Raw genomic sequence first — 22,888 nt, forward strand, 5'->3', positions numbered from 1 at the left:
GCTCCGCGGGAAGCCTGCTTCTCCCTCTCCCACTCCCCCTGCTTGTGTTCCAGCTCTCGCTGTGTCTCTCTCTGTCAAATAAATAAATAAGATCTTAAAAAAAAATACCACAGATAATAGTGATAAGAATTGCTAGAAAAATAATTTAAATGCATTTTTAATGTTTTATAACTGGACAGAAATGAATAAATAAAATCATTTTATTTATAAAGAACAAACAAAGAAAAAGTATTACAATCAGGTTTTGAAAAGGGAAGATAAGACTCATACCCATAGAGTGGGAGAAAATATTTTCAAGTTACGTATCTGATAAGGAATTTGAATTAAGAATATATTAAGAGCTCTTACAACTCAATAAAAAGACAAGCAACCCAATTAAAAAATGGGCAAATAATCCAAGTAGATAATTCCCCCAAAAGAAACACAAAGTCAATTAGCGCATGAAAAGCTACTCACCATCATTAGTCATTGGGGGTGTGAAAATCAACACCAGGGCGAGATACCACTTTACACCCATGAGGATGACTGTGACCAAAAAAAGATCTAATAACAAGTGTTGGTGAGGGTGTGGAGAAAGGAGAACCTTCCTACACCACTGGTGGGAATGCAGAGTGGTGCAGCCTCTGGTTAAACTTGGAGTTACCTTATGACCTAGCAGTTCTCCTCATAGGTATAAAAACAAGAGAAATGAAAATATGTCTGTACGAAAAGTTGGCTGTGAATGTTGATATAGTGTCTTTATTTATAGTAGCCACCAACTGATGAATAAACAAAATGTGATCTATCTGTACAGTGGAATATTATTTGGTTATATATAGAATGAAGTTCCGATCCATGCTACCAAAAGGGTGAACCTTCAAAACATGATGCAAAACATGATGCTGAGAGAAGCCAGTCACAAAAGACCACGTGTTCTGTGATTCCATTTGTATGAAATGTCCACAATGCACATTTAGAGTCAGATAGTAGGCTAGTGATTGCCTGTGGCTTGGGGTGAGGATGGAGGATTAGGGGGTGATAACTAAAGGGTGTGGGGTTTCTTTTGGGGTGATGGAAATGCTCTAAAACTGATTGTTGTGATAATTGCACAGTTCTTTGAATATACTAAAAAGTGGTGAACTGTACCCTTTGAATGGGTGAGTTGTCTGGTATGTGAATTATATCTCCGTAAAGCCGTTACCAAAAAAAAAAAAAAAAAGATAAGACAATCATCAAATAAACGCACATTCCTCCGTGGTGGGGGGTAAGTGCTGCTTGTGCATGAATGTACAGATCTCTTGTCCTCATGTCACAAGATGTCCCTAGACTTTCTTTTTTGATGTCCTCTCATATAGAACTCTCCTTTTTATTTGGGGACACCATTCTTTCAGGGGAGATGATTGCAAAGTGAAACGAACAGCTGCATGATTTCTTGATGGGTGTTCTTCCCACCCTCTTCAACCTCCATGGGGTGCAGCTTGGAGAACTGGTGGTTTATCTGAACTGTTATTTTTCCGGTTTATCTGCCACTACTTGGGTGTTTAATGTTTTATTGAGAACATTAGAGAAAATGTTTTTCTCTCAGGATCTTGTGATAGTGGCTGCCGAAGGAATCTAAATTTAAAATTGTCTAAGTTACAAGTGATGCAGAGGCAAAAATGACACCTAGAGTTTTGATCGACAGAAACCATTCAAAGAAAACCAATGGCCTAGAACAATGGACCACAGTAACAATATGAAATGTATTGGGAATAAATGGGAAGTCTTGCGCGTAGCTTCAAAATAATCAGTTTTACCAACCTAGAATGGAGAAACCTGGCTTAATGACAAGCCCAATGATAAATAAAGCCATGTTGATTTTTTTTCACTGGGGTATAGTGAGGAGGGAGGTTGAATAATGAGAGCCAACAATTACTATGGTTTTCAGAAAGCTTAACTCAGTTTTGGTCACACTCCAGGTCACCCACTTACTAACTGAATGGTCTAGGGCAGGCTACTTAAGCTTGCTGTATCTCCATTTCCTCACCTGTAAGATAGGGTAATAGTATTGACCTTAAAGGATTATTGAGAAGGTAAGCCAGGTTAATATTTGTGAAGCCTGAAAGCGGAACCAGCTTTAGTAGACACTATATGATGATGATGGAGATGATAGAGAAATTAAAGAAGTAAGGAGTCCAGACTAAGGGAGGTGACAGTGCCAGTCCTTGGCAAGACTCAGGTCCCCCTGGGAACCCTGGGACCTGGTAAATGGGATCATCGACTTAAAGAGCATGCTGGCCTCTCGAGGGTTGTAGGAGAGAACTTTTGTGTTAGATGCTGTGGGGACAAAAACCTCACACATAACATGTAATGTGGTGTTAACTAGGGCTTACCAGAAAGGGCCGTCTGGGTTAGCACAGAGGGTAGGGGCTGTGCACTGTAGTGGTGTCTCAGTTTTGCTTTCCTCATTTGTGAAATGGGTATTACATTGGCTGTGAGGATTAATTAAGATTTGCATGAAGCACCTAGCTGGTGCATAGCAAGTGCTCAAGAAATAGTACTTATATAGCATCATCAATAACAATCAGGGAAATAAGACAAATACAAAAGCAACTATGGCACAGACGTTTAATAAAGGTCATAAGAGAGATACTGAGTGCTCTAGGATTTGGTAAAGGGAGGGACCCTGTGTGTTTAGGGCTTGAGGAGGCAGTGTTTCATTTGAAAATGCCCTTTCTGTCTTTGAAGATTGGGGTGAAAATAGGGAACATGGTGAAGAGGCTAATCTCTGATCACAGTCACCTTGTAGAAGGAAACCTTCTAGAGAAGGCAGTAGGGAGTTATTGTTTCTCAGTTCCCTTCTACTTCTTGGTGGTTGATTCTAGGAATGTTCTTTTCTTGAAGGGGTTCCTGGAGTTTTAATTCTCTTCCTCAAAGAAATGCCTTTTTTTTTTTTTTGAGAGAGAGAGAGAGAGAGCACAAGCATGAGCAGAGGGAGGGACAATGGGAGAAGGAAAGAGAGAGAATCCCTGAGATCATGACCCGAGCCAAAAATCAAAAGTCGGACACTTAACTGACAGAGCCACCGAGCACCCCCAAGAAATGCATGCCCAAGTGGAACCTGAGCTGTGGCGGCCCGCCTGGGAAGTGTTTGTTTAGGACCTTCTTCCTGTTCCCCAATAACCTGAACTCCTACCGGTAAGAAAACATTTGTTGTAGGGTGTTCAATTTTGGAAAAAAAATTCTTTTTTTAAGTCTGACTCCCTGTGGCATTTAGTTCCTTTTACAGGAATGCTAGAATCTAAGAGCCTCTAGATCCTGTGGAGGTGCCTCAGTTGGGTCGCCTTTTTCTAGCTGGAGTTCTGTGGGGTCAGGTGACTGGATATGTGGTTGGACGTGAGAATGAACTGACAAGGGCCAAGGGGCTGGTGCGACAGAGCAGTGGCCGCTCTTCTCACCTGCTGTGCCAAGTTGGGCGTCTTCAGGTTCTTTATGTCCAGTCAGACGAGGAAGGTGGGACTTCTCCACTTGAGGAAGAAGGCTGTTCGGTCAGCAGTGGATCGTAGAGTACTGTCGACCTGTAGAACCCTCAGGCAGGTTTCTTCATCCTCCCTCACAGACGGGCTCCTCCCTTGTCCTGTCTTGGTGAGTGACACAATACTTTTCTTCAGCGGCTCAAGCCGTAAGTCTCGTGGTCATCCAAGCTGCCTCCTCTCCCAACCCCTCCACTGGCCAAAGCCCATTGTCCTGCTGATTTGACCTCTTAAATGTTTCTGGCTCCTGGTGTCTACGTCATATGACTGCCAGTACCCTGCTGAGGCCTTTATCTGACTCATTTGCCTCCCTGGGCTCCTGGGCTCCAGCCATAGTGTCTTCAAATTCTCTACACAACAGCCAAGATCAAATACGGACTTCTCTCCGTTCTTAAAAGTCTCCGGTGACTCACGTTGTTGGGGTAGTGGTTCTCATTGAACAGGGGGAGTTTTTCAGAATCACCTGGAGACCCTCTTCAAAATATTTAGGAGTAGGTCCTGTGCTGGACCCATAAAGCAGAAGGTGGGGAGCATGGGGAAAGGGGTTTGGGCTTCTCTGTCATGAAAAATCTTCCCCTATATAGGCAGTAATTCTTTTTTAAAAGCTTTTATTTTGAAACAATTATTTCATGAGAAGTTGTAAAAAGAGGACAGAGTGTCCCATGAACCCAGCTTCCCCCAATGGGGTCATCTTACATCCTCTAGTACAATCTTAAAACCAGGAAGCGGACATGGAGATATTACTGTTAAGCAGACTACAGTCCTAAGTAATGCAGTTCAACGCCTCTTTCTCTTGCCAGGTTAGAATGTAGCACTTCCTGTTATGTGAACTATTGGATTATTTCTTGACTTCGTTGGGACCCATTTTACTTGAGGAACAGCGTGGACAGACTTGATTCTGGGAGTGGTGGCAGTGTGTGTGTGTGAGATTTTGACAGCTACCACTTGTTTATCCTTATAAAGTGGATTATAGCCCAAAGAGCTTGCCAAGAATAAATTTGAGCAGTGTAATTCTATCTAGTGACCTAAGGTCATAACTTTCTTATGTGAAAAGTCAAACTGCCACAACAGGTTTTATGCTAGAAGAATAGTACAGACATTTGTTCTTCTTGAATCTCAGATGCAGTTAGCTTAAAATTATGTCAGTGTGAATTGTTTCCCAGGCATGTGTAAATCTTGCTTTCTTTTATCTTGTTCAGATTGTAAAACATCAGGGCACAGGGCTTTATTGTTGTTTTTTTGGGGGGTTTGTTTTGGTCATAATTCTAAACCACAGCATCTCCCAGCGTATGGCTCTATGCAGTGAATCATAAAATGGAGTTTTGCTGTAAGAGATGGAATATTATTATGGGTTATAATGAATGCAGTGGGTTTCATACTTTTAGGTGCTAACCCAGGAGATTCTTTGAAGTAGCCCCCTCTACCAATACCGAGAATCCGTTCTGGTGACTTGAGTTCAGCTCAGCCTCCTCATCCAAACCGATGGACAAGATAGAAGAATCCTTTGTGTCAGCTGTGGTGACATGTTGCTGACACTTGCCTGCATTTTTTTGTGTTTCACACAGATGAGCTTGTGTCTTCTGAAAAAGGGAAATAGAGAGCAATAGGAAAACCACTGTCTGCTTCAGAATAAAACTGGGTCAGAGAAGGCAGAGGGTAGGTTTTAAATCAGGGCGTAGGATGACTTCTCCCACCTGATGCACAGAGGCCGTTGGGGCTCCTTAGAGGAGTGACAAGACTTCTTCAGGAACACCCACCACTCTTCAAGGGCTGCGCACTGGACTGGACCCTTTGCAAAGTAGACAGGATCTCTGTTTTTGTAACTTCCCAAAGACACGCAGGGCCAAGTCATTCCAGTGCTGAGATCTGAATCTGGATGTAGTTCTCAAGTCTTTGTACCACTTCAGTTGGCCTCCATCCATGCAACACACGCCAGGTTCAGCTGTCCCCCCTCTTGAGTAATTCTGAAGCAGGCTTCTGAGAGGGGATCACAAAGGCCAACTTCTTTCATGGCTGAGAAGCTGCCTTCTGAGGTGTATCTCTGAAGTGGAGAATGGGGAACACACTAGATGCCATGTCCCTTGATGATGGGTAATGACCTTATTAGAGGAGGGAGACTTCATGGCCCAAGGAGAGAAGGAAGCAGCCAGCTGAAAGTTACTCATCTGGTTCATTTCTTTGTCTTTCTCCTGCTTTGTCTTGGTGAAGTATTGGGGGCTGAAAAGGAGACTTGGGTGAGTGGGCAAGACCTTCAGGTTCTTCAGAGAGATTCCCAAGAGCAGCAATGCCTCTATTTTCACAGAACACCACCAGGAGGCATCTTTATTGACCAAGGGACTATAAGGACTTTTCACAACAAATACTAAGTCTGCAAATATTTGCAGAAGGACTTGAATCTCCTCATTCAAGGTGTGTGGATCTTACCAGGGAACAAAGTGTGAAACCAAAATGTGTATCCATATCAAGAATTACCAGATTATGGGGGATGGGGGTGCATGCACAGGGAGAGCAGTGTGGCTCTGTCCTTCATCTAGGGTGATGGACCACCCCACTCTGCCTGTGATGGGACGGTTTCCCTTGGGCGGGATTTCCAGTACAAACTCACAAGGCTGGTCACCCTTACCTCCAGCAGTCTTTGGTGGCCTGGGGCAAGTCACTTAGACTTCCAGAATACTGGGACCTGCATCTCTCCCTAGATGACTTAGGACCAGTCATCTTTCCAGTTTCCTAGGATTGGCACTTAGGCGTGATTCATTCACAAGTTGTATTGGGTAGAGCATGTGGGCTATAAAAGCTAGCACTCTGAAGCCCTTAACAGTGATGATCAGAAATTGGTATTTGATTAAGAACAATACTGGCTGCTTTTGAGACAGTTTAGAAGGGTTAGACGATTAGGATAAAGTAACGGACCCTTGTAATGATGTGGACTGAACAGGTGAGCAGGATTCTAAACACCTTTGAACTTTGGCGCATGCAGAATTTAACAAACAAACAAAATACCCTAAATTAGTGCCACCGTTTACAAACACAGAGCTGACCCAAAACTCTGGGTTTCTGGATTCTCTGAAAAGACTGGACAATCTGGCCACTCCAGGCTGTCTTCCCTTAAGTTATCCAGTAGCTGGAGATGCGAGGCGGTCCCCTCTGTAGCTGGGGCATGTGGTCTCTGGTTCATCACAACTCCCCTCCTCCCAACACCCTCCTCCTCAGGCTTGTTCCCCCTCTTTTCTCCCTGATTACTTTAATTATCTGTCTGGTAAGGTGGACACTTTAGCTCAGTAGTTCTCAACCCTGGCTGTACCTTAGGATTTGGGGGTATGCTTAAAATTTTAATAGTTTCCTGGCCTTCCCAGCCCAACTGAATTGTAATCTCAGGGAAGGGGTTGATTGGGGCAAAGCGTGAGTTAAATGTTCACGGAACTCACTGGGAAAAATCAGGGAACTTTTTAAAAAGTAAATATCCCAATGGTATATTCATGGCACGTTTTGCTAAGGTATTAATAAAATCCCCCCAGATGCTGCTGTAGTGCTATAGGCATTTAAATCATTATAATAATGACCATAGGGTTTTTTTGCATGGGGGTGATTATAAAATTTTTTTAATGGGCTTATAAATCTAGTAGTTATGAGAGGCAAGTGACATGAATTTAGCGTATTTGAGACAAGGAATAAAATGGAGGGGGAACAGTTAAAATGAACGTCCATGGTTTTCTGTTTGCATAATGGCTTCATTCATCTCTAATTCTCTCACTGTAAATCAATTTCTATAATCTTTTGCCTCCTCCACCCTCTTGCAGGATCATATTCTGGTCATCCTGAATTATTAAAAAATTCAAAGAGCTAGTAAATCGAAATCAGGGCCTCTCATTTGATACTTAAACTGGTAGGGACTTAGCCCATATTTCTGCTGCCTTATTTTAAGGACTGATAAAACGAAGCTTTGAAATGTTAGGTGACTGGTTCCAAGTGCTGCCCCGGGTCCTGGAACTCTGCATCGTGGTTCCCTCCCTCCCGTTCAGAGCTATTCTCCCTAGGTCCATAACTGCAGACAAACTGGGAGCCCTGGGGCTCTCGAGAGCCCTGTACCTTTCCTTAAGCTTGCCAGTTGCAGCCAGTGGCTTCAAGAACTTGATCCTGTTCACCTTCTGTCCACCGATGTCTACCCTGGGGCCTGGCATTAATTGGAGTTCTAGAAATGAGGGATAAAGAAGAAAGAACCCCAATCCACGTCCCAGGTCCCAGGAAACCTCCTGGGGCTTCTCTCCAGTCTCTGGGTTTTTGAACCCCACTGGTGGTGGGCCCTGGGTAGCGTCCCCATTAGCATTCTGTGCTGCCTGGGTGAGTGTTAGGGGGAGCAGGGGCTTGTCTCCAAGGGCAGGAACCACCTCTTGAACCTTCAGTGTTTTCTCTGAGGTATGCAGGACCCAGGAGAGTACACATCGAGCCCTTCCATGAATGTTCGGCTGATGGGGTCTCACTTCTCTAGTTGACCTCTCCTCACCCTTTCGTCCAGTTTTCCTGCTATGGAAAATACTCTAAAATGCCACTCTAATGTCACCTTGATGGACTCGCAAGAGAAAAATAGTAAGATGGATACATCTTTCTAAACTGGTGACATGTGTTAGTAATCTCTCCTTTTACCCAGGCTAGCGTGTGTGTGCGCGCGCGCGCGTGCTCTGTACCTGCCTGGCTGGCTCTGGTAGCTCATTTGTTTTGCTCACTGCCCTAATTTTATTTGTTGTTTCTTATATTTTTAGGTCCACACTGTGAGATTCCAGTACTCCATCCATTCTGGGTTCTTCTCTGTCACGAGAGCCAAGACGCCTCGTGGGAGGGATGCTTCGCTGGCTGGGCTGGGGGCAGGAAGTGAGGGGGTGTTTGCAGGATCATCTGGGAAGTTGTTTTCTTTTAAAATCGCCCCATAGAAGCCTGACCCAGAATGATTAAAAACAGAATTTGGAGAAGAGGATAAGGGAGGCCTCTACACAGGGCTGTGGTTTTTTTTTTGTGTGTGTGTGTGTGTGTTTTAATGTCCAGGTGATTGTTCTATACCTTCCCAGCTTCTCATTTGGAAGTAGTTAGCATACAGGGTTTCCTTGAAGAAATGCAGGCAAAAGCCCAACCCGCAATGGAAAGCAGCTCATATTTATTAAGTGCTTATTGTTAGATGCCCGATCAAGTGGCTTAGTGCCTTTGGGTTTTTTTCAGGATTGCTCCGTTTATTTATTTCATAAGTTTGGGTACCTTCTAGATGTCTCTGACAGGTACTAAGGCATCCTAGAGCGCTGGTTAAGAAGCTGGGCAACTAGAGTAACAACTCTACTAATTGGTAGCTGGGTTGACCCTAAATAGACTGAGGAGTTCATGCCTCAGTTTCCCCCACTGTGAATGGGGGCAGTTGTTAGCACCTACCTCGTAGGCTGAGAGGATGTGTTAAGGCGCTAACTGTCAACTCTTACTGCCGTGGTGGTTAGGACAGTCCCACCTTCATGGAGCGGAGAGTTTGGTGACAGCCAGGTTCCAGAGGGAAAGCCCCGTGGTCAGCATACGTGACTCACAGGGGACATCTGACTCCATCTTCCCATCCAGTCTTCCCTCCCTTTGCACCCTGTCCTCCATCCATGCCTCACATATCTGTAGATGGGGAGCTCAGCTGTAGGAGTTTTTCTAGAAGCCTTCCAAACTCTTACATCCTGTTAATGAGTGATGCTGTGTCATTATTACAAAATTCAGCTTTGCTGGGAACCGTAAGCATGGCAGTGCCCCCAGGCCCTCCTGAGATACCCCTGCCCCTCTGCTCACTGGCCCTCAATGACTGTCCTTTCCTGCAGCTACTTCCTGTGCACTTGTCTTCCTTAGAGAGCCCTCCCTCCTTCTAAGGCTCCTAATCTCTTACTACTGCAGTAGAACCAGAGGTTAGCAGTAGAAACCAAAATGACCAGACTGGTTAAATCAGGGTCCTTGGTTTTATACAAAAGACTTAGTAAATACTCTGACTTCTTGAGGAGAGACCTCCCCTCTGCTTCTCTTCTACTTTCAAGGGCCCCGTGATTACATGGAACCCACCAGGATAGTCCGGGATCATCTCCCCGCATTAAGGTTGGCTGGTTAGCAACCTCACTCCCATCTGCGCCCTTGATTCCCATCGGCCATGCAATGCAGCAGATTTTTGGGGATGAGGGTGTGGGCAGTACTCTACCTACTACTGCTTTCTTGTTCTTTTCTGTTTCATTGTTATCATGATATGTTCCAAAAATGATTAACAAATAATACAGGAAGATAAAAATACATGTAAAATTTAGTCAGGAAAAAAAATGAGGCCAGGAGATAAGCAGAGTAGGAAAGTAAGAGTCAGGAATGAGGTTTACACACAAAATAGATAACCAGTTTACCTCCTGGAAGGGGACAGTGATTTTGGCTCTGAGCTTTCCCTAGCAGCTCTCATGAAGAGGGAAGCCATGCCAGTTACATTTCACTGTGTCATTGAGTAAAATCTGACTAGTTTTTTAGATGCCTGGATGAGTATTCTTTCTGTTTAGAGGAGAACTTCTCTATAGGCCCTCCTGGATGCATTAAGTGTAATTAGCAAAACCTTTGCCAGGTTTATAGTAAACCCAGCGATAGGTTTTTACCTGCCCCACTTTTTTTTTTTTTAACTGCTCTCTATTTTAGGTCAAATATGCATTGCTTTGAAGACTTCTTTCCAAGACATGTGGTCAGGGTCAGGCCGAATCCAGGGATTAGAAATCTCCAAAGCCAGCGGTTCATATCTGGTAGCTCTCATGCCCTGGGGATTCTTGAGAGTATCCTGCCTGAGCTTTCATTCCAAACAGCAATGATGTCTGTTTTACCTTTCTTTATTTTTGAAGGCCATTAAATAAAACATGTATTTATGTATACAATCTCTGATCCCTTTTTAAGTGGACGAGCTTGAAAGCCTACCAGCATTTATCAAGAGCTAAGATCGTGGTTAGTGGCATTCACAAAAGTGTTTCTGTACTGGTAGGCCTTGAGGTTTTTGAGATGATATGTTACAATAAAAAAAAAAATGTTTATTTATATCCCTAATGGACTGTTGGTTAAAGGCAGGATGCATTAGGAACATTCAGGTCAAAGTATAAATGATTGAGCATTGAGCTGATAATTCTGCCATTTTTCCTCCAGATTATCTTCCAGCTCACCAAAAGTTGCATTCATCTGATCAGAATTCTTTTGGCATATCTTACAGTATTTCTTAAAAATCAATATTTAGAAAGAGAAAATATTATGACTGTTATAGTCATTTCATCTTTTATTAGGATTAGAGATCCATACACCTGCAATGTGTTGTTTTGGAGAAATGCTTTCAAATAGCTGCCGGAAACCACCTGTCTTACCCTGATATTTAGAAACAAAACAGGAAAAAATATAAAAATACACTTAAGGGGGTTTGGAGATGCCAGTTAATCACACCCTTCCTCCATTCTGGGTTCTGAACCAGAGGTAAGAGAAGCCAGACGAGGATTAAGGTGCAGTGCCAACTCCATTAGAGTAAAGCGGGTTGGAAGATGTGTCTTGTGTGCAAAACTTTCCTGTCTGCCCTAGGTGGAATCCACACGTCTGCACAGGTAGGGGCTGGCAGCCAGGGGTGGGCTCTGCTGGGTAGGGAAGCCCTGTCCTTATAACGCATGGGGGCAGGAAGAGAGTGAGAGCGCCCTTCCCCAAGCCCTGGGGCAAGAAACCCAGCAGCCTCCCCCACCACCACCACCACCATGCAAGCTTAGATGCTGTCCTTCCGCCCCCAGGAGGCCTATGAGTGCTCTGATGCAGTGGCAGGAATAGTCCCCTTTGTGGTTTCTTCTGCAAAAAAGGAGCACACATTCTGTAGGAAAACATGTCCAGAGGAAGTAAAGAGTCCTCCCTTTATAGGCCATTGGGTTGTTTTTAAATTCAGATGTAAGAAATCCAAACATGGGGCAGTTTCTTGTCTGTGTTGATGCCAGGGCTGTTAACTAGATTGTTATCTGGTCTTGAATGTACGTTGGTTCCCACACCACATGTATACTAATAAGGTTGTACTTCTGGAATTGATTGTATAGACAAACCATACTTTTTTCTTACAATTTAAATTAAATGCTATGCTGTTACAGTCTAAATGGACAAAAGGTCATTTGTCATTATTCATTTTGAACATTAGCAAAGATCTCAAAATGAGTGAACTTGAGAAACTTCACAAAAATGAAATGTGATTTTATTTTAATGTTCCATCTTGGTCATATATATATATATATATATATATATATATATATATATATATATATGTAAGAATTAAGAGATGATTAACAAGTTCTAAGGCGTGTGTGTGAGAGGAGCGTGAGGGAGAGAGAGAATGTTAAAAGAGATCATTTGTCACAAAAGGTTGAGCAAAGTCAGTCTAGAACAGTGAATGGATTGTGTATCCCTTAAGTCACCCTTCAAATATAGTCTCTTTCAGCAAAGCTTTGCAAGGCTTTCAGTGGCTAGAAAGTCAGTATGTGCCCCGGAAAATACCTGATTTCAAGGCATTTCCAGAAACTCGGTATTGGTCGAGATCATCTTAGGCCAAATTAAGGCAACTTAGGAATATGGTTACCTCATTTGGAGGCTATTCATTTGGAAGTCAGCTGGGAAAGCCATAGTGACTGGTAGGTGGGTGTTCTAAAATGAGCACCTCAGCAGTTCTAACACAAGAACTCAGCCCCAGTGATGTCAAATTTGAGCAGTGCCAACTCTATGTGGAGAAGCTGCCTGGGGTGACTTGCTGTATGGAGTCATTTGCTAATCAGAGTTAAAAGTTGGAAGACCTGTTTCTAAATGGTGTCTTTGATTTTAGCATAATGGATCAACACCCCACCATTAGAAAGACTAGTTGTCTTCTATGTACTTATAGTTCACAATGAGAAAACTAAGCTGTCTGTGTATATATGTGTCACCTCAGCTGGACATATCTTACAGTACTAGGAGTGTCTGTAAGACAGCTGGTCTTAGTGACCTGCATCTAGTTTATTCAGAAGTCCTATCAAATCATTGAGTTCTGTGTACATCATAAAAAGGGGAAATTGTGCCATATTCTCTGTCATCCCTCATCGAAAATTAGTGTCTGGCCCCCATTCTTACTATCCCAGATGAGATAAAGAGCAATGTATGCTAGACTTTAATGTGCAAACAAATACCAGGAAATCTTGTTATAAACACCAGCTCTGATTCGTTCAGTCTGGAGTTGGGCCTCAGATTTTGCTTTTTTTTTTTTTAAGATTTTATTTATTTGAGAGAGAGAATGAGAGAGAGAGCACATGAGAGGGGGGAAGGTCAGAGGGAGAAGCAGACTCCCTGCTGAGCAGGGAGCCCGATGTGGGACTTGATCCTGGGACTCCAGGATCATGACCTGAGCCGAAGGCAGTCGCTTAACCAACTGAGCCACCCAGGCGCACCTGCATTTCTAACTATAGTCCTCTCAGTGCTACAGGTCCACGGACCGGATTACGAGTAGCAAGGTTAATAGAGGTGCTGATTACTAGAAGCATTGGTAGACAGCCTCAAATAATTTCTCCTCTTTGGAGCCAAAGGCCAAGGAGAGGTTAATAAAAGCCCTAACAGTCCAGTATTATTCTCAGTAATTCCTTCCATGGTCTGATGGTGATCTAACAGGGCTCTGTAATGAGCTAGCTCTTCCTAAAAGGCTGCCTTCTTGGGCACGGTTTCTTGTTCATTGGCCTGGGAAGACCAGCTTGCAATTCTTTAAGGAGAAAACCAGTGTACCTTGCAGAAGATTGTATAGCAAGCCAGTGGATCTGCATTTGTAGAGAGCAGAGGGTTTATCTTTTGAAATACTGGGATAGATCACATTTTGGGTCCCACTGGATAGGAACCATAGAGTTGGTAAAAGGAGCATCTTCCCAAGGGTATAATAGTTCTTATGTCTGGCTGGGTATTAAAATCACTGAGGCAGCTTAAAAATTATACTCCTGCTTAGGCCACATCTCAGATGGAGGTGAGACCTGGGCGTCTGTATTTTTTAAAAAGGAGCCCAGGTGATTACAAAGTCAATCAAGACTGAGAGTCCCTGGTTTAGGCAGTCTTTAACTTGCAGGGCAGAAAACTCTCCTGAGAGGTTCATTTTAGCTTGAGTTAATTCATCATTTGTATAATCTGAGGGCTTGTGATCAGGTTGCAGTCAGATTGACCCAAGATACTTGATGTATTTAGGAGAGTTGACCTTAGTTTGATAATTGGGGGATAAGTCAGCTTATCAACCAGCATCTGATGGTTGAGTTTTTCCCTAAGAAAAAAATCCAGTCCTGGAGCATTTCTGACCTGGATCTGCCAAAGCTTGGGGCTCTGTGCTCCATGTGGATTTAGTGTAGCCCCATTTTAGAAGCAATGGGAAATTCATTATAAGGTTTAAATTGTATAAAACTGGCCACTTGAGATTGTGTGTGTTCGCCCAAGTGCATGTGTTGGCACCTTCTTACTCATCAGCTAGTTTAAAAAATAAAAATTTGACCTGGTGGTCTTCATCAAGTCAGGTGCTTGGAGGGCCGTCCCATTTCTTCAGACAGTGCAGCTGGAACACTCATGGGCAGGCCAGCACCCAGCCCGTGTCCCTCCAGCTGGAGAACAAGGGGTCCTGGGGTGGGGTAATTCGTTTCTAGGCTTCAGGGAGCACTTACTGAATAATGAGCTTTTTTCTTGAGGGCATTGCTCCACTTTTTGAAAATGATTTTGATGGTATTTTTGACTTTTTTTTTTTAATTACTGGTGCCATTTTGGGCCTGTTGTCATTCATGGTGTTTTCTAGATACAAGAAGTTGCCAGAAGTCTGATTCTCAGAAAAAAGTTTATTGTGTACTTACCATAAAATTCTTTGTAGCTTTACTGTCCTTTGGCTTTGAGTGAAAGCGAATCTTTGGAGCATTTTCTTTTAACATTGAGGAGACCTACCTAACAAATTTACACACTGTGATCTTTCCACAGACCATTCCTTTTTTTCTTCTTAGTCATTATCAACCTGTCATAATGTGTTCTCCTGGTTTCTTGGGCTAGAAGCTAGATGACAATCCTGCTGTTTTTAAAGACTGATGTAGTATCATCCAGTTTTTGTCTTCTCAAAGACTTCTTCCCTGTGCCTGTTAATTTATAGACTAGAGTTTTGTGAGCAGAGCTCCAGTGCCATATACTAATTAGTAAATTGGGGGCACAGCCAACCTAGGAATGAGCTTCTCAGCTGGTTTCAAGATAGTGTTAGCACTGAAGGATGTGAAAGAAAATGAGACTCCTCTGTCAGTCAGCATCAGGAATCAGCCCCCCTGTCTTCTCCCTCTGACCTTCAGCCTTAGCACAGGGTCCGTGCCTGCTCATTCTCAGAGCTGGCAATGGATTTCTGAATTTACTTTGGTTTGCTTCTCCTTGCTGTGCAACCTCATCCGCTCGGTTGACCTTCTCTGAGTCTCTTCCTACTGAGTGGGTAAGATCCTGCTAATTGGTTAAGGCAGTGGTTCTAAACCAGGGTGCTTTTTACCTCTAGGGAACATTTGGCAATGTCAGGAGACATTTTTGATTGTCACAGTTGGGAATGGAAGGTTCTAATGGCATCTAGTGGTGGAAGTTCAGAGAACATCCTACAATGTGCAGGACAGTGGCTCATAACAAAAGAATTATCTGGCCCCAAATGTCAGTTATGCCAAGGATTGAGAAATCCCTGGATTAAAGGAATTTATTTCATTTTCCAGGGCATTATGCTTTTTGCTTTGGTTTAATAGATGTTTTCAGAATTCTTGGACTTGCTGTGATTTCATTTTTTGTGGTTGGGAAATTCTGTCAACTGTGAATAACCTATGAGCTTGGTGAATGAAACTTACAGAACGTGTGAAGATCTTACCTGACCCAGCAGTGACAGCTTCCTTCTTTCTTCTTTGTCCCCCTTCCACTTGGTCCACCTGCCAGTATTGTGCACACCCTAGAGGCTCAGAGAGTAAGATCCTCAAATGTTTGTTTCCAGCTGTTTCCCTTCCCCAGGGCTCCCCCTGGTGGAGATGGCTATATGTGAAGTGGCCCGAAGTACCATAGGGAGTGGGAGTTGGGGCCAGCTAGTATTGGGCTGACCACAAGGAGCGCCTGTTTTGGACACAAAGCTAGTATTTGGACACACAAGCTAGTATTGGGCTGACCACAAGGAGCGCCTGTTTTGGACCCAAAGTCATGAGCTTTATTACTGTATTTAAACATTTATCTCGCTGTTGATGCCAGATATGGAGCCCTGAACTACACTCCGCGGGCAGGTGTAACTGCCAGGCAAAAACCCACTTCCAATGGGTGGGGTTGGACGTTTTCCTTTCCCTGCCCACACTAAGAATGCAGGTGGCACATAATAAAGTGAAAATTCTGGGCACAGGGCTATCTTGGTTTGATGGCTTCAAATGTAAAAGGGACTGGCCGTTTAAAACCAAAACTCAAACAAACAAACACTGCAGCAACCCAGACATTAAAAAAGCTTCTCCAAGTATCCTAAAAGTGTGTTGTCTTAGTGGGTATTTTTCAGTTAGTGACTCAAAATCAGACTTGTTTAGCGAGGTCTAAAGGGAGCAGGCTGTTTTCACTGAGAATGTGTCGGACTAGAATTCGTCAGAGGACCAAGCCACCAAAGTGGGAAGGAGAGACTCCTGTTTGTACCTGTTTGCACCAGCACCTTGGTTGGTTCCTGAGCTCCTTTGCTTCTCCCTAGGATGGGAGGCGAGCTCAGTGGTTATCACAACTGTCAAGGATTCCCACTTCAGATTTGGGGCTGCTGCTGAGTGGGCAGCAGCATGTTTCAAGATGGTGGTACCAGGGGAGTGAACAGCCCCAGAGCAACTTCCCAGGACTCTGGACTGACTTTGGAGGAAAAATCTGCTTGGCTTTTCCTTCCGTCCTCCTCCGCTTCTCCTTTTTTTTTTTTTTTAAAGGTTTATTTATTTATTTGAAAGAGAGAGAATGAGAGAGAGAGAGAGAGAGAGCACATGAGATGGGGGAGGGTCAGAGGGAGAAGCAGACTCCCCGCCGAGCGGGAGCCTGACGCGGGACTCGATCCTGGGACTCGATCCCGGGACTCCAGGATCATGACCTGAGCCGAAGGCAGTCGCTTAACCGACTGAGCCACCCAGGCGCCCTTTTAACAACATGAGACCTCCCTGTTTAGAGCAAGAATGTCCCATCCAGACCATCTCTCTTCCTTAACACCAGTAGTGCCATCAATGTATATTTTTCTTCCTATCTTTGTTTCTGCCAACCCCTGGAGGTTGGTGGGACATGGCATTAGAATTACAGTCCAAACTTAAGAACAGTTGCCCAAACACTCGACATTGATCTTAATGCAAAATGAGAAGTAGTAGGAAATTGTTTGAGTTAAATCATTAACACCCTCTAAAGACTCGTTACTGCTTATAATAAGTCAGACAAGAAGCCTCTGAAACTTACAGTTTAAAACTGGCCCTCATCAGGCATTCAATTACACTATCAGTTCTCTGTCATATAATTTTATACGAGTAGATATGTGGCCCTGAATTTTGTAGAATAAGCAAATAAGACGACTGCCAAGCATTCACTTCCTGACCAAATAGCATAGAAATTAAAAGTTCAAACTCCACGCATACAGAAGTAGCTAGGAAAGTTTTGTTCTGAATCTTGTCTGTAAAAATTTTTCTAACAGGTTTTTTTTAAAAGAAACTATTTTGAGCAAAGAAAAACAAAATTTAAATGAAAGCATCTGGGGAACCTCAGAGCTAGAAACCTCTCCTGGAACCCTGAAGTCCTTTGAGACACGGTTTGAAAACCAGGAACCCAGATCCTTCAGCCCCTACTCATCCAGCTCTGACAGTGCTCTGTGCTGCTCCAACTTTCCCCACATCAGACGTACGGACAGCGAGACAGACGTGCTTGTCTAGGGTCACACAGTGCCAGTGGGTGGAGCAAGCTGGAGATCCCAGATCTCCAGGCCTGGGAGCAAGTGTTGGTTCAGTTCTTCCTCACTACCCCTTCTGGTGTCTTCCTGGGATCCTCTTGGTTGACCAGTGATGACACCAGCAGCCTCCCCCAAGGGTCCCACCACCACCTGCCACTGCTTGTTTGCCTTCCCATCTCTTGTCTTAGATACACTTACATTCCCACAATCACTGGCCCTTCTGGGAATTTGGTCAGAAGTTTTTCTTTTTCTTTTCTCCTCACACCTAACTGCCACTGTATCCTCTGTAGTTGAACCCCATCTCCGCAAGGGCACAGTGATTTTCCACTGCTGTGTGACAAGATCTTAGGGCAAAACCTTGCGACAGGTAAGGGACAAATACAGACTCGGAGTGCCAGGGTTCTCTCTGGTTCACACCAGAAGGAAGTCTTGGGGATCACTGCTCACTTGTGTTTCTTCATCTCATTTTCGCCATCCTGCGCTTCCATCTAGCAGACACTTAATGACCATCCACTGTGTGCAAGGTGTGGCCATTCCTGGAATTTCCTGTCTTTGGGACGCTTACGCCCCCTATAGGAGAGATGAAAGGAAGGATTATCCTATAGAGTAGTAGGTAAGAAGCTCTTCGGAAGAAGCACAAACTGTGAGTGTTCCAGGGAGGATGCTCTGTCTTCAGATGAGGGAGCCGTGGGAGGCTGTATGCAGAAGGTGGGGTTCAGTTGTGAGATATGGGTGGGATTTCCCAAGGCAACGTGGAGGAGCACAGCTGACTTAGGGTTTCTTGAATGTTACTGCACAAGATGAGGCAAAAGTTTGGCCCACAGCTGCCCATAGCTGCTGGTTATGGATAGATAGGACACACTTCAAGTGCTCAGAAGAGGTGTGTGAATGACTGTTCGAGCACAGCTGTCCCATGTAACTGTTGGACCAGCAAGCTATGAGGGGATTGGCCTGTGGGGCTGCAGGAAAAGGTGACATCTCTGGTTGGGGCTGGCGTTGCTCCTGAAGGGACAGGCGTTTCCAGCTTCACTCATCGTCTGAAGAGAATGCTTCTGATGTAAGAAATGGGTCCCTCCAAGGATGTTGGATAGGCAGCTGCAGGAACTGCTTGTTTGCACCATCTCCCCTGGAGCTGGGCTATTGGTCTGTGTTCTTAGGTGGTTTGAGAAGTTGGCATCTGGCAGGCAAAGCAAGCCTTGCCTTGAAGGGCAGCCTCTGAGGTGGATGGGGAGCTCTTAAAAGCAGCCATGTCTGGTAGCTGGTGGCAGATTTCTCCGTGTAATTTCCTTTGGTTAGTAGGCCTGTGGTCAGCCCTTAGTCATGGCACAGCCCGGCCTTGGCTGGGCTGTGGGGAAGAGAAGAAGGGGTGGGTCCTTGCGGAGGCTGCAGGGGCCCCTGAGGCTCATCTGCCTGTCTCCACATACCCCCAACTTTGGAGGTGGGCTTGCTCTTTTTTCTTTCTTCAGTAACAGCTTTATTGAGATATGACTCATATATCCTATAATTCTCTCATATAAAGTGTATAATTCAGTGTTTTTAATGTATCCACAGAATTGTGCATCCATCACAATTAATTTTGGAATCTTTTCGGTGTGCTGGGTTGTCACCTCCCAATTCCCCTGTTTTCACAAGCCCAGAACGACGACTGTTGTACTTCCTGCATCAATAGATTTGCGTTTTGTAGACAGTGCATACAAATAGAATGATACAACATGTACTTTTGTGTGCCTGCCTTTTTTCACTTCGCAGAACGTTTTTAGAGAGCAACTATGTTGGAGCACATATCAGAACCTAATTTATTCCCCATGATTTATTAGTATGCCCCTGTATGTGTTTTTTTGACCTGTCCATCAGTTGGTGGACATTTGAGTTGTTTGGGCTTTTTATTTGTACATTATGAGGAAGATTGCTATGACCATTTGTGTACAAGTTTTTGTGTGGGCATAGGCTTCCATTTCTCTGGGGAGTATTTCAGGCATGGCATTGCCTGGGTCACATGGTAACTCTGTGGTTAACCATTTGAGGAACCACCAGACTATTTTCCACACCAGCTACATCATTGTACATTCCCACCCACCAGTATATAGAGGTTCCAATTTCTATACATCCTCACCAACACTGGTTCTGAGCTCTTGTTGAGTATAGCCATCTGGGTGGGTATGAACTGCTATCTCACTGGGGTTTTAATTTGCATTTCCCTAATGGCTAATGATGTTGCCCATCTTTTCATACGCTTTTACTTTTTAAATTAAGAGAACTGACACATTTCCGTGCCAAAGATCTTCGATCAGTTCTGGAAAGGGGGATGCCAGGTTTTATTGTGTTGAGAAGTGAATGGGGAGGAGGGAAGTGAGTGCTGCTCTTTTAGGAAGTACAGGAATAGAGGAGGTGCGGATGAGGGTGCTTAGTGGCAGTGGGGGGCCTAGAAGCTTAGCTCATTGCCGACAGACTTGGTGCAGACTTCTTTGGGGAGGACAGAAGGCGTCATGGCTCGGGCTGGCATTGCTCTGGTGGGCAACAAGGCCTTCTGAGAGAGACTGTGTTTTTGTGCCTATCGGCTCCATTTTGCAAGAGGATCCAGCTAGGTCTGGACGCAGGCAGATTCTTAGCCAGATCCACTGCTTTTTGATCACTGTTGTTCTGCAGCCTCTTGATGAATTTTGGGGCCATCACTGATGATGATCCTTAAGTCCCTTCTGATCATTAAGCACCTTCTGGTGAGGGTTACTGTCCTGTTGCCCCCCTGCCCCCCACGCTATTACTGTGGGAGTTTGGGGTGTGTCCCAGGTAATGGTTTTGAAAAGTCTTTTAAAATTTTGTTACTAGGAATTGTAGAGATGAGTTCTAATTCCGTTCTCCGTGTGAGCTGTGGGTATGCTGAGATAGCTGCCGCTGTTCCACACCGTAGAGTCCATGGGAGAAAAGAACATTCCTGGCAGTTCTGTGGGTACTTAAAATCTGGGCCCTCAGTCATCAGAATCATTCTCTGAACTTGGAATGAGGGCTTTTCACTCCAAATTTGTAAGTCTCTGAGCTGGTAGAACTTAAGCTTGGCTGGGTTTCTCGACATCTTCTTGCCACTCAGATGTGCCATCTGTAGGTGGTTCTGAGTGTCCCCAAGGCCAAGGCAGAGAAGCGCACCACCTTCTGCTGAGGCCCTTGGACCTGGCCCTGCCCTTGCTTCAACCTTGCAGCCTTGAACAGCTGCTTCAGGGGGTTAAATGACGAAGTGGAATGGAGTTTTCTGTCTAAAAATTAACAGGTAATTCCTGTATGCATTTGGGGTTCTCCCTTAAAGTAGTAAAAGAAAATTGCCCACTGACTGTCATTTTTAGTATAGTGTCTAATTTACTTGCCCTGGGAAAATCCCTTTGGCCCTGCGGTACAGTTGACTCACTGGTGTGGATTATCGAACTGGAAGCATAACCACTTCCTAAGGACCCAGGGGCAGCCCCCAGCTTTAAAGCCACCTCTCTTGGTGGCTTTAAAGCATCAGCCCCACGAGGGGCTGTTTGTTGAGTCTCCAGAGCCCAATGGCAGCAAGGGCTCAGTATATGCTATAGAATGAGTGGAGGAAAGAAAGAGGAGCAGGTGCTGCTCACGGAGCCCTCATTTGGAAGGGCCCAGTAAAGAGCTCTAGTGCCTGGAGGACACGTTGCTTGGTGAACAGGTGGTTCATTGTGTCCCTGGGGCCGACGTCTTTCTCTGACAATGTACGTGGTGGTGGTGGGCTGGGGGGGGGGGGTGCAGGGGGCTCCCTTATAGGATGTCATGGGATCCCACACAGAAACTGGCAGACAATCTATATAGACAGACAGGTGTTTTAAACTGCGGACTAGTAAGGGACATCATAAGCCACAGCAGTAGGGAAGCTGTCTGGAGCCGGTGTGAGTGGAGCTGGGGCTTGGGGAACAGGCTGGGTTTGGATGATCCGTGTGATCTGCAGAGGGCCAGCCAGGTAGGGAAAGCAGCGTGAGTGAGCACAGGGAGACCATGAAGAAGGATGTGCAAGGTTATGGTGACAGCCGACCAGCAGGTGCGGAGGGTGCGGCCGGCCGGAGGAATTGCAGTGACATGGTATTGCAGGAGGGACTTGGAACCAGGCTGTATAGACGGCATGATGGTATTGCCGTGGTGACGACATCTGTGGGCCTGGCTCAGCGGTGCTCAGACTGGGGCAGGCATCAGAATCACCTGGAAGGCTGGTTGGAGCACAGGTGGCTGCCTGCCCCCGACCCCCCAGAGTTGCTGATTTAAGTAGGTCTGGGTTGGGGCCTGAGACCACATTTCTCCCTGATGCTTCTGCTGTGGAGTTCGGGACTGTGCTTTGAAGAGCCACTGGCCTAGAATTCAGGTGAGGTGTCAGTGATCTTTTTCTGTTAAAGGCCAATAATAAATGTTTTAGGCTTTTGAGCTACATAGGATTTCTGTCACATTTTCTTTGTTGCTTTTTACAACCCTTGAAGCTTGAACACACACATGTTGGCCATCGATAAGAAGGCTGGTGGGGAAAGATGGGTGGCATAGGGAAGGCAGGGCATGGTGTACAGAGTCCTTGGCTGTCCCGAAATTACCCCTCTGCCCCATAGCTGGCTGACTTTGGGTAAGTTAATCTCTCTGGGCCTTTGTTTCCCATCTATAAAACAGAATGATAGTAATAGTTCTTACCATCGAGGACTCTAAGAATTCAGTGAGCTAAGGCACAAAATGCATTTAGCGCGATGCCTGGGACATACCTAGAATTTATTTAGCATTTACTATTCGTAGCACTACTACCAACCACTGATGGCCGTTCACAGGTGAGGAAAACAGAGAGGAAGACCAATGCAGATCTGCCGCGTTACAGATTCTGAAAGATAATTGCTCTAAGATCTCACCATCGTTCCTTCTTAGGCTGCTTACAAGGAAGAATACTTAGAATGAAAACATATGCACCCTCTGAATAGTCCTGCTTGGAGACCATTGCTCAGCTTTTCCCCTGGCACACTTAGAAAATGGTGCCATTTGTGACCTGGCTGGTTGTTGGACCCAGGACTCTGGTTCGGGGGTAGAGAGTCTGGCCTACTTGTAACCCATTTACAACCTCTGCTTCGGCCTTATGATTGGGAAGACTTGCTTTAAGACCTTGGCCCAAATAGGGCACCCAGTAGGATCTGGCTGATGAGTATTGAAACTGTGCCTTTGTGCCTTCTAACCTCCCATTTTGCCCACAGTGTGAGTGAAAGTGAGAACTACAGGAAAGGAGGCTATCATGTGCCCCACGTTTCCTGTGCTAAATGTGCAAATGAGTGGTGAGGTACCTCTTTCACTCATGGCAGCTCGAACAGGAAGACCGCTGGGTATCCCTGGCATAGCCTCTGGTATGCACTGGTGCCTGGGTAGAGGCCGCCTGGTGGCCCTGAGAGCTTTGGCTCATCTCTCTCTCTGGATACTGCTAATGCAA

General features: G+C 44.9%; 1 protein-coding gene across 4 annotated transcripts in view; it reads left to right on the top strand.

The window, feature by feature from the left end:
• The window catches only part of MGAT5 (alpha-1,6-mannosylglycoprotein 6-beta-N-acetylglucosaminyltransferase), a 326,381-nt gene that overhangs the window by 94,176 nt on the left and 209,317 nt on the right, over positions 1 to 22,888 (top strand). The gene's annotated exons all lie outside the window — the stretch shown is intronic.

This window comes from Zalophus californianus, chromosome 3 (assembly GCF_009762305.2).
Source record: "Zalophus californianus isolate mZalCal1 chromosome 3, mZalCal1.pri.v2, whole genome shotgun sequence".
Lineage (NCBI taxonomy): Eukaryota > Metazoa > Chordata > Mammalia > Carnivora > Otariidae > Zalophus > Zalophus californianus.